We start from the raw sequence: 8,775 nt of genomic DNA on the forward strand, positions 1-8,775 counted from the left end.
AACGAACTTCTGACACCATGTTGTGTGTTTGTACGACTACACAGGAGTTGATACTTTAAAACTATGGTTTTATTTACAATGATTTATACATGATCGAGGTCCGAGATAGACTGAATTTTTAACACAGAGAGGGGGCCTTTTTATACACGAAAGATTAGATAAATAATAGACATTAAGCTAATATGGGGCTGTTCATAAACTGGCCTACTAATAATACAAAGCATAATGTCACACTTATCCACAAAACCTAACAACCATTTAATTTCTGAGCTTCTGTGGCTCAATGGTTAGCGCGTTCAGCTGTTAAACAATTGGTTGGTGGTTCGAGCCTATCCGGGAGAAGTGTTGTGACGTCTCAGATGTAACGTAAAATGTCAGAGTTTTTCCACAATACCTGACGAACATTTAATTTTTGGGCTTGCGTGGCGCAATGGTTAGCGCGTTCAGCTGTTAATCGAAAGGTTGGTGGTTCGAGCCCACCCGGGAGAGGTGTTGTTGGGTCTCATATGTAGCGTAAAAAGTCAAACCTTTTCCACAATACGTGACAACCATTTATTTTCTGAGCTTTCGTGGCTCAATGGTTAGCGCGTTCGGCTGTTAACCAATAGGTTGGTGGTTCGAGCCCACCCGGGAGCGGTGTTTTTGGATCTCAAATGTAACGTCAATAGCCAAAGTTTTTCCACAATACCAGACGACCATTTAATTTTTGGGCGTCCGTGGCGAATGGTTAGCGCATTCGGCTGTTAACCGAAAGGTTGGTGGTTCGAGCCCATCCGGGAGCGGTGTTGTGAGGCCTCAGATGTGAAGTAGAAAGTCAAAGTTTTACCTCAATACCTGACGAAAATTTAATTTTTGGGCTTCAGTGGCGCAATGGTTAGCGCGTTCCGCTATTAGCCAATAGGTTGGTGGTTCGAGCCCATCCGGGAGAAGTGTTGTGACGTCTCAGATGTAACGTAAAATGTCAGAGTTTTTCCACAATATCTGACGAACATTTAATTTTTGGGCTTCAGTGGCGCAATGGTCAGCGCGTTCAGCTGTTAACCGAAAGGTTGGTGGTTCGAGCCCAAACGAGAGAGGTTTTGTGGGGTCTCAGATGTAGCGTGAAAAGTCGTAACTTTTCAACAATACCTGACAACCATTTAATTTCTGAGCTTCCGTGGCTAAATGGTTAGCGCGTTCGGCTGTTAACCAATAGGTTGGTGGTTCTAGCCCATCCGGGAGCGGTGTTGTGATGTCTCAGATGTAACGTAAAATGTCAGAGTTTTTCCACAATACCTGACGAACATTTATTTTTTGGGCTTCCGTGGCGCAATGGTTAGCGCGTTCAGCTGTTAATCGAAAGGTTGGTGGTTCGAGCCCACCCGGAAGAGGTGATGTGGGGTCTCTGATGTAGCGTAAAAAGTCAAAACTTTTCCACAATACGTGACAACCATTTAATTTCTGAGCTTCCGTGGCTCAATGGTTAGCGCGTTCGGCTGTTAATCGAAAGGTTGGTGGTTCGAGCCCATCCGGGAGCGGTGTTGTGAGGTCTCGGATGTGAATTAAAAAGTCAAAGTTTAACCTCAATACCTGACGAGCATTTATTTTTTGGGCTTCCGTGGCGCAATGGTTAGCGCGTTCAGCTGTTAATCGAAAGGTTGGTGGTTCGAGCCCACCCGGGAGAGGTGTTGTGAGGTCTCAGATGTAGCGTGAAAAGTCAAACTTTTTCCATAATACGTGATAACCATTTATTTTCTGATCTTTCGTGGCTCAATGGTTAGCGCGTTCGGCTGTTAACCAATAGCTTGGTGGTTCGAGCCCACCCGGGAGCGGTGTTTTTGGATCTCAAATGTAACGTAAATAGCCAAAGTTTTTCCACAATACCTGAAGACCATTTAATTTTTGGCCTTCCGTGGCGCAATAATTAGCGCGTCGAGCACTTAATCGAAAGGTTGGTGGTTCGAGCCCACCCGGAAGAGGTGTTGTGGGGTCTCAGATGTAGCGTTAAAGTCAAAACTTTTCCACAATACGTGACAACCATTTAATTTCTGATCTTCCCTGGCTCAATGGTTAGCGCGTTCGGCTGTTAACCAATAGGTTGGTGGTTCGAGCCCACCCGGGAGCGGTGTTTTTGGATCTCAAATGTAACGTAAATAGCCAAAGTTTTTCCACAATACCTGAAGACCATTTAATTTTTGGGCGTCCGTGGCGAATGGTTAGCGCGTTCGGCTGTTAACCGAAAGGTTGGTGGTTCGAGCCCATCCAGGAGCGGTGTTGTGAGGTCTCAGATGTGAAGTAAAAAGACAAGGTTTTACCTCAATACCTGACGAAAATTTAATTTTTGGGCTTCAGTGGCGCAATGGTCAGCGCGTTCAGCTGTTAACCGAAAGGTTGGTGGTTCGAGCCCTCCCGGGAGCGGTGTTGTGACGTCTCAGATGTAACGTAAAATGTCAGAGTTTTTCCACAATACCTGACGAGCATTTAATTTTTGGGCTTCCGTGGCGCAATGGTTAGCGCGTTCAGCTGTTAATCGAAAGGTTGGTATTCGAGCCCACCCGGGAGAGGTGTTGTGAGGTCTCAGATGAAGCGTGAAAAGTCAAACTTTTTTCATAATACGTGATAACCATTTATTTTCTGATCTTTCGTGGCTCAATGGTTAGCGCGTTCGGCTGTTAACCAATAGCTTGGTGGTTCGAGCCCACCCGGGAGCGGTGTTTTTGGATCTCAAATGTAACGTAAATAGCCAAAGTTTTTCCGCAATACCTGACGACCATTTTTTTTGGGCGTCCGTGGCGCAATGGTTAGCGCGTTCGGCTGTTAACCGAAACGTTGGTGGTTCGAGCCCTTCCGGGAGCGGTGTTGTGAGGCCTCAGATGTGAAGTAAAAAGTCAAAGTTTTACCTCAATACCTGACGAAAATTTAATTTTTGGGCTTCAGTGGCGCAATGGTCAGCGCCTTCAGCTGTTAACCGAAAGGTTGGTGGTTCGAGCCCAAACGAGAGAGGTTTTGTGGGGTCTCAGATGTAGCTTGAAAAGTCAAAACTTTTCCACAATACGTGACAACCATTTAATTTCTGAGCTTCCGTGGCTCAATGGTTAGCGCGTTCGGCTGTCAATCGAAAGGTTGGTGGTTCGATCCCATCCGGGAGCGGTGTTGTGAGGTCTCGGATGTGAAGTAAAAAGTCATAGTTTTACCTCAATACCTGACGAAAAGTTAATTTTTGGGCTTCAGTGGCGCAATGGTCAGCGCGTTCAGCTGTTAACCGAAAGGTTGGTGGTTCGAGCCCATCCGGGAGCGGTGTTGTGACGTCTCAGATGTTACGTAAAATGTCAGAGTTTTTCCACAATACCTGACGAACATTTAATTTTTGGGCTTCCGTGGCGCAGTAATTAGCGCGTCCAGCTCTTAATCGAAAGGTTGGTGGTTTGAGCCCACCCAGAAGAGGTGTTGTGGGGTCTCAGATGTAGCGTTAAAAGTCAAAACTTTTCCACAATACGTGACAACCATTTAATTTCTGATCTTCCGTGGCTCAATGGTAAGCGCGTTCGGCTGTTAACCAATAGGTTGGTGGTTCGAGCCCATCCGGGAGCGGTGTTTTTGGATCTCAAATGTAACGTAAATAGCCAAAGTTTTTCCACAATACCTGACGACCATTTAATTTTAGGGCGTCGGTGGCGAATGGTTAGCGCGTTCGGCTGTTAACCGAAAGGTTGGTGGTTCGAGCCCATCCGGGAGCGGTGTTGTGAGGTCTCAGATGAGGAGTAAAAAGTCAAGGTTTTACCTCAATACCTGACGAAAATTTAATTTTTGGTCTTCAGTGGCGCAATGGTCAGCGCGTTCAGCTGTTAACCGAAAGGTTGGTGGTTCGAGCCCTCCCGGGAGCGGTGTTGTGACGTCTCAGATGTAACGTAAAATGTCAGAGTTTTTCCACAACACCTGTCGAACATTTAACTTTTGGGCTTCCGTGGCGCAATGGTTAGCGCGTTCAGCTGTTAATCGAAGGGTTGGTGGTTCGAGCCCGCCCGGAAGAGGTGTTGTGGGGTCTCAGATGTAGCGTAAAAAGTCAAAACTTTTCCACAATACGTGACAACCATTTAATTTCTGAGCTTCCGTGGCTCAATGGTTAGCGCGTTCGGCTGTCAATCGAAAGGTTGGTGGTTCGAGCCCATCCGGGAGCGGTGTTGTGAGGTCTCGGATGTGAAGTAAAAAGTCAAAGTTTTACCTCAATACCTGACGAAAATTTAATTTTTGGGCTTCAGTGGCGCAATGGTCAGCGCGTTCAGCTGTTAACCGAAAGGTTGGTGGTTCGAGCCCTCCCGGGAGCGGTGTTGTGACGTCTCAGATGTAACGTAAAATGTCAGAGTTTTTCCACAATACCTGACGAGCATTTAATTTTTGGGCTTCCGTGGCGCAATGGTTAGCGCGTTCAGCTGTTAATCGAAAGGTTGGTGGTTCGAGCACACCCGGGAGAGGTGTTGTGAGGTCTCAGATGTAGCGTAAAAAGTCAAAACTTTTCCACAATACGTGACAACCATTTAATTTTTGGGCTTCCTTGGCGCAATGGTTAGCGCGTTCGGCTGTTAACCGAAAGGATGTTGGTTCGAGCCCACCTGGGAGAGGTGTTGTAGGGTCTCAGATGTAACGTAAAAAGTCATAACTTATCCACAAAACCTAACAACCATTTAATTTCTTAGCTTCTGTGGCTCAATGGTTAGCGCGTTCGGCTGTTAACCAATTGGTTGGTGGTTCGAGCCTATCTGGGAGAAGTGTTGTGACGTCTCAGATGTAACGTAAAATGTCAGAGTTTTTCCACAATACCTGACGAACATTTAATTTTTGGGCTTGCGTGGTGCAATGGTTAGCGCGTTCAGCTGTTAATCGAAAGGTTGGTGGTTCGAGCCCACCCGGGAGAGGTGTTGTTGGGTCTCATATGTAGCGTAAAAAGTCAAAACTTTTCCATAATACGTGACAACCATTTATTTTCTGAGCTTTCGTGGCTCAATGGTTAGCGCGTTCGGCTGTTAACCAATAGGTTGGTGGTTCGAGCCCACCCGGGAGCGGTGTTTTTGGATCTCAAATGTAACGTAAATAGCCAAAGTTTTTCTACAATACCTGACGACCATTTAATTTTTGGGCTTCCGTGGCGCAATGGTTAGCGCGTTCGGCTGTTAACCGAAACGTTGGTGGTTCGAGCCCATCCGGGAGCGGTGTTGTGAGGCCTCAGATGTGAAGTAAAAAGTCAAAGTTTTACCTCATTACCTGACGAAAATTTAATTTTTGGGCTTCAGTGGCGCAATGGTTAGCGCGTTCGGCTATAAACCAATAGGTTGGTGGTTCGATCCCATCCGGGAGAAGTGTTGTGAGGCCTCAGATGTGAAGTAAAAAGTCAAAGTTTTTCCACAATACCTGACGAACATTTAATTTTTGGGCTTCAGTGGCGCAATGGTCAGCGCGTTCAGCTGTTAACCGAAAGGTTGGTGGTTCGAGCCCAAACGAGAGAGGATTTGTGGGGTCTCAGATGTAGCGTGAAAAGTCGTAACTTTTCAACAATACCTGACAACCATTTAATTTTTGGGCGTCCGTGGCGCAATGGCTAGCGCGTTCGGCTGTTAACCGAAAGGTTGGTGGTTCGAGCCCATCCGGGAGCGGTGTTGTGACGTCTCAGATGTTACGTAAAATGTCAGAGTTTTTCCACAATACCTGACGAACATTTAATTTTTGGGCTTCCGTGGCGCAGTAATTAGCGCGTCCAGCTCTTAATCGAAAGGTTGGTGGTTCGAGCCCACCCGGAAGAGGTGTTGTGGGGTCTCAGATGTAGCGTTAAAAGTCAAAACTTTTCCACAATACGTGACAACCATTTAATTTTTGGGCTTCCTTGGCGAAATGGTTAGCGCGTTCGGCTGTTAACCGAAAGGATGGTGGTTCGAGCCCACCTGGGAGAGGTGTTGTAGGGTCTCAGATGTAACGTAAAAAGTCATAACTTATCCACAAAACCTAACAACCATTTAATTTCTGAGCTTCTGTGGCTCAATGGTTAGCGCGTTCGGCTGTTAACCTATTGGTTGGTGGTTCGAGCCTGTCCGGGAGAAGTGTTGTGACGTCTCAGATGTAACGTAAAATGTCAGAGTTTTTCCACAATACCTGACGACCATTTAATTTTTGGGCGTCCGTGGCGAATGGTTAGCGCATTCGGCTGTTAACCGAAAGGTTGGTGGTTCGAGCCCATCCGGGAGCGGTGTTGTGAGGCCTCAGATGTGAAGGAAAAAGTCAAAGTTTTACCTCAATACCTGACGAAAATATCATTTTTGGGCTTCAGTGGCGCAATGGTTAGCGCGTTCGGCTATTAACCAATAGGTTGGTGGTTCGAGCCCATCCGGGAGAAGTGTTGTGACGTCTCAGATGTAACGTAAAATGTCAGAGTTTTTCCACAATACCTGACGAACATTTAATTTTTGGGCTTCAGTGGCGCAATGGTCAGCGCGTTCAGCTGTTAACCGAATGGTTGGTGGTTCGAGCCCAAACGAGAGAGGTTTTGTGGGGTCTCAGATGTAGCGTGAAAAGTCGTAACTTTTCAACAATACCTGACAACCATTTAATTTCTGTGATTCCGTGGCTCAATGGTTAGCGCGTTCGGCTGTTAACCAATAGGTTGGTGGTTCTAGCCCATCCGGGAGCGGTGTTGTGATGTCTCAGATGTAACGTAAAATGTCAGAGTTTTTCCACAATACCTGACGAACATTTAATTTTTGGGCTTCCGTGGCGCAATGGTTAGCGCGTTCAGCTGTTAATCGATAGGTTGGTGGTTCGAGCCCACCCGGAAGAGGTGATGTGGGGTCTCAGATGTAGCGTAAAAAGTCAAAACTTTTCCACAATACGTGACAACCATTCAATTTTGAGCTTCCGTGGCTCAATGGTTAGCGCGTTCGGCTGTTAATCGAAAGGTTGGTGGTTCGAGCCCATCCGGGAGCGGTGTTGTGAGGTCTCGGATGTGAAGTAAAAAGTCAAAGTTTTACCTCAATACCTGACGAGCATTTATTTTTTGGGCTTCCGTGGCGCAATGGTTAGCGCGTTCAGCTGTTAATCGAAAGGTTGGTGGTTCGAGCCCACCCGTGAGAGGTGTTGTGAGGTCTCAGATGTAGCGTGAAAAGTCAAACTTTTTCCATAATACGTGATAACCATTTATTTTCTGATCTTTCGTGGCTCAATGGTTAGCGCGTTCGGCTGTTAACCATTAGCTTGGTGGTTCGAGCCCACCCGGGAGCGGTGTTTTTGGATCTAAAATGTAACGTAAATAGCCAAAGTTTTTCCACAATACCTGACGACCATTTAATTTTTGGGCTTCCGTGGCGCAATGGTTAGCGCGTTCAGCTGTTAACCGAAAAGTTGGTGGTTCGAGCCCAAAAGAGAGGTTTTGTGGGGTCTCAGATGTAGCGTGAAAAGTCGTAACTTTTCAACAAAACCTGACAACCATTTAATTTTTGGGCGTCCGTGGCGCAATGGCTAGCGCGTTCGGCTGTTAACCGAAAGGTTGGTGGTTCGAGCCCATCCGGGAGCGGTGTTGTGACGTCTCAGATGTTACGTAAAATGTCAGAGTTTTTCCACAACACCTGTCGAACATTTAACTTTTGGGCTTCCGTGGCGCAATGGTTAGCGCGTTCAGCTGTTAATCGAAGGGTTGGTGGTTCGAGCCCGCCCGGAAGAGGTGTTGTGGGGTCTCAGATGTAGCGTAAAAAGTCAAAACTTTTCCACAATACGTGACAACCATTTAATTTCTGAGCTTCCGTGGCTCAATGGTTAGCGCGTTCGGCTGTCAATCGAAAGGTTGGTGGTTCGAGCCCATCCGGGAGCGGTGTTGTGAGGTCTCGGATGTGAAGTAAAAAGTCAAAGTTTTACCTCAATACCTGACGAAAATTTAATTTTTGGGCTTCAGTGGCGCAATGGTCAGCGCGTTCAGCTGTTAACCGAAAGGTTGGTGGTTCGAGCCCTCCCGGGAGCGGTGTTGTGACGTCTCAGATGTAACGTAAAATGTCAGAGTTTTTCCACAATACCTGACGAGCATTTAATTTTTGGGCTTCCGTGGCGCAATGGTTAGCGCGTTCAGCTGTTAATCGAAAGGTTGGTGGTTCGAGCACACCCGGGAGAGGTGTTGTGAGGTCTCAGATGTAGCGTAAAAAGTCAAAACTTTTCCACAATACGTGACAACCATTTAATTTTTGGGCTTCCTTGGCGCAATGGTTAGCGCGTTCGGCTGTTAACCGAAAGGATGTTGGTTCGAGCCCACCTGGGAGAGGTGTTGTAGGGTCTCAGATGTAACGTAAAAAGTCATAACTTATCCACAAAACCTAACAACCATTTAATTTCTTAGCTTCTGTGGCTCAATGGTTAGCGCGTTCGGCTGTTAACCAATTGGTTGGTGGTTCGAGCCTATCTGGGAGAAGTGTTGTGACGTCTCAGATGTAACGTAAAATGTCAGAGTTTTTCCACAATACCTGACGAACATTTAATTTTTGGGCTTGCGTGGTGCAATGGTTAGCGCGTTCAGCTGTTAATCGAAAGGTTGGTGGTTCGAGCCCACCCGGGAGAGGTGTTGTTGGGTCTCATATGTAGCGTAAAAAGTCAAAACTTTTCCATAATACGTGACAACCATTTATTTTCTGAGCTTTCGTGGCTCAATGGTTAGCGCGTTCGGCTGTTAACCAATAGGTTGGTGGTTCGAGCCCACCCGGGAGCGGTGTTTTTGGATCTCAAATGTAACGTAAATAGCCAAAGTTTTTCTACAATACCTGACGACCATTT

At 46.6% G+C, this 8,775-nt stretch overlaps 3 non-coding genes across 3 annotated transcripts; all 3 read left to right on the top strand.

Moving 5' to 3' along the window:
- Positions 1-3,056: 3,056 nt before the first annotated feature.
- TRNAD-GUC (transfer RNA aspartic acid (anticodon GUC)) lies at positions 3,057-3,129 on the top strand. The gene has a single exon. It is a non-coding gene; the product is annotated as a tRNA-Asp (tRNA).
- Positions 3,130-4,084: 955 nt separating this feature from the next.
- On the top strand, positions 4,085-4,157 carry TRNAD-GUC (transfer RNA aspartic acid (anticodon GUC)). Its single transcript has one exon. It is a non-coding gene; the product is annotated as a tRNA-Asp (tRNA).
- Positions 4,158-7,755: 3,598 nt separating this feature from the next.
- Positions 7,756-7,828, top strand: TRNAD-GUC (transfer RNA aspartic acid (anticodon GUC)). The gene has a single exon. It is a non-coding gene; the product is annotated as a tRNA-Asp (tRNA).
- The last annotated feature ends 947 nt before the right edge of the window (positions 7,829-8,775 follow it).

The sequence above is a fragment of the Phalangium opilio genome, unplaced genomic scaffold (genome assembly GCF_054372755.1).
Source record: "Phalangium opilio isolate 3A_F unplaced genomic scaffold, DU_Popi_V2 ptg000087l_1, whole genome shotgun sequence".
Lineage (NCBI taxonomy): Eukaryota > Metazoa > Arthropoda > Arachnida > Opiliones > Phalangiidae > Phalangium > Phalangium opilio.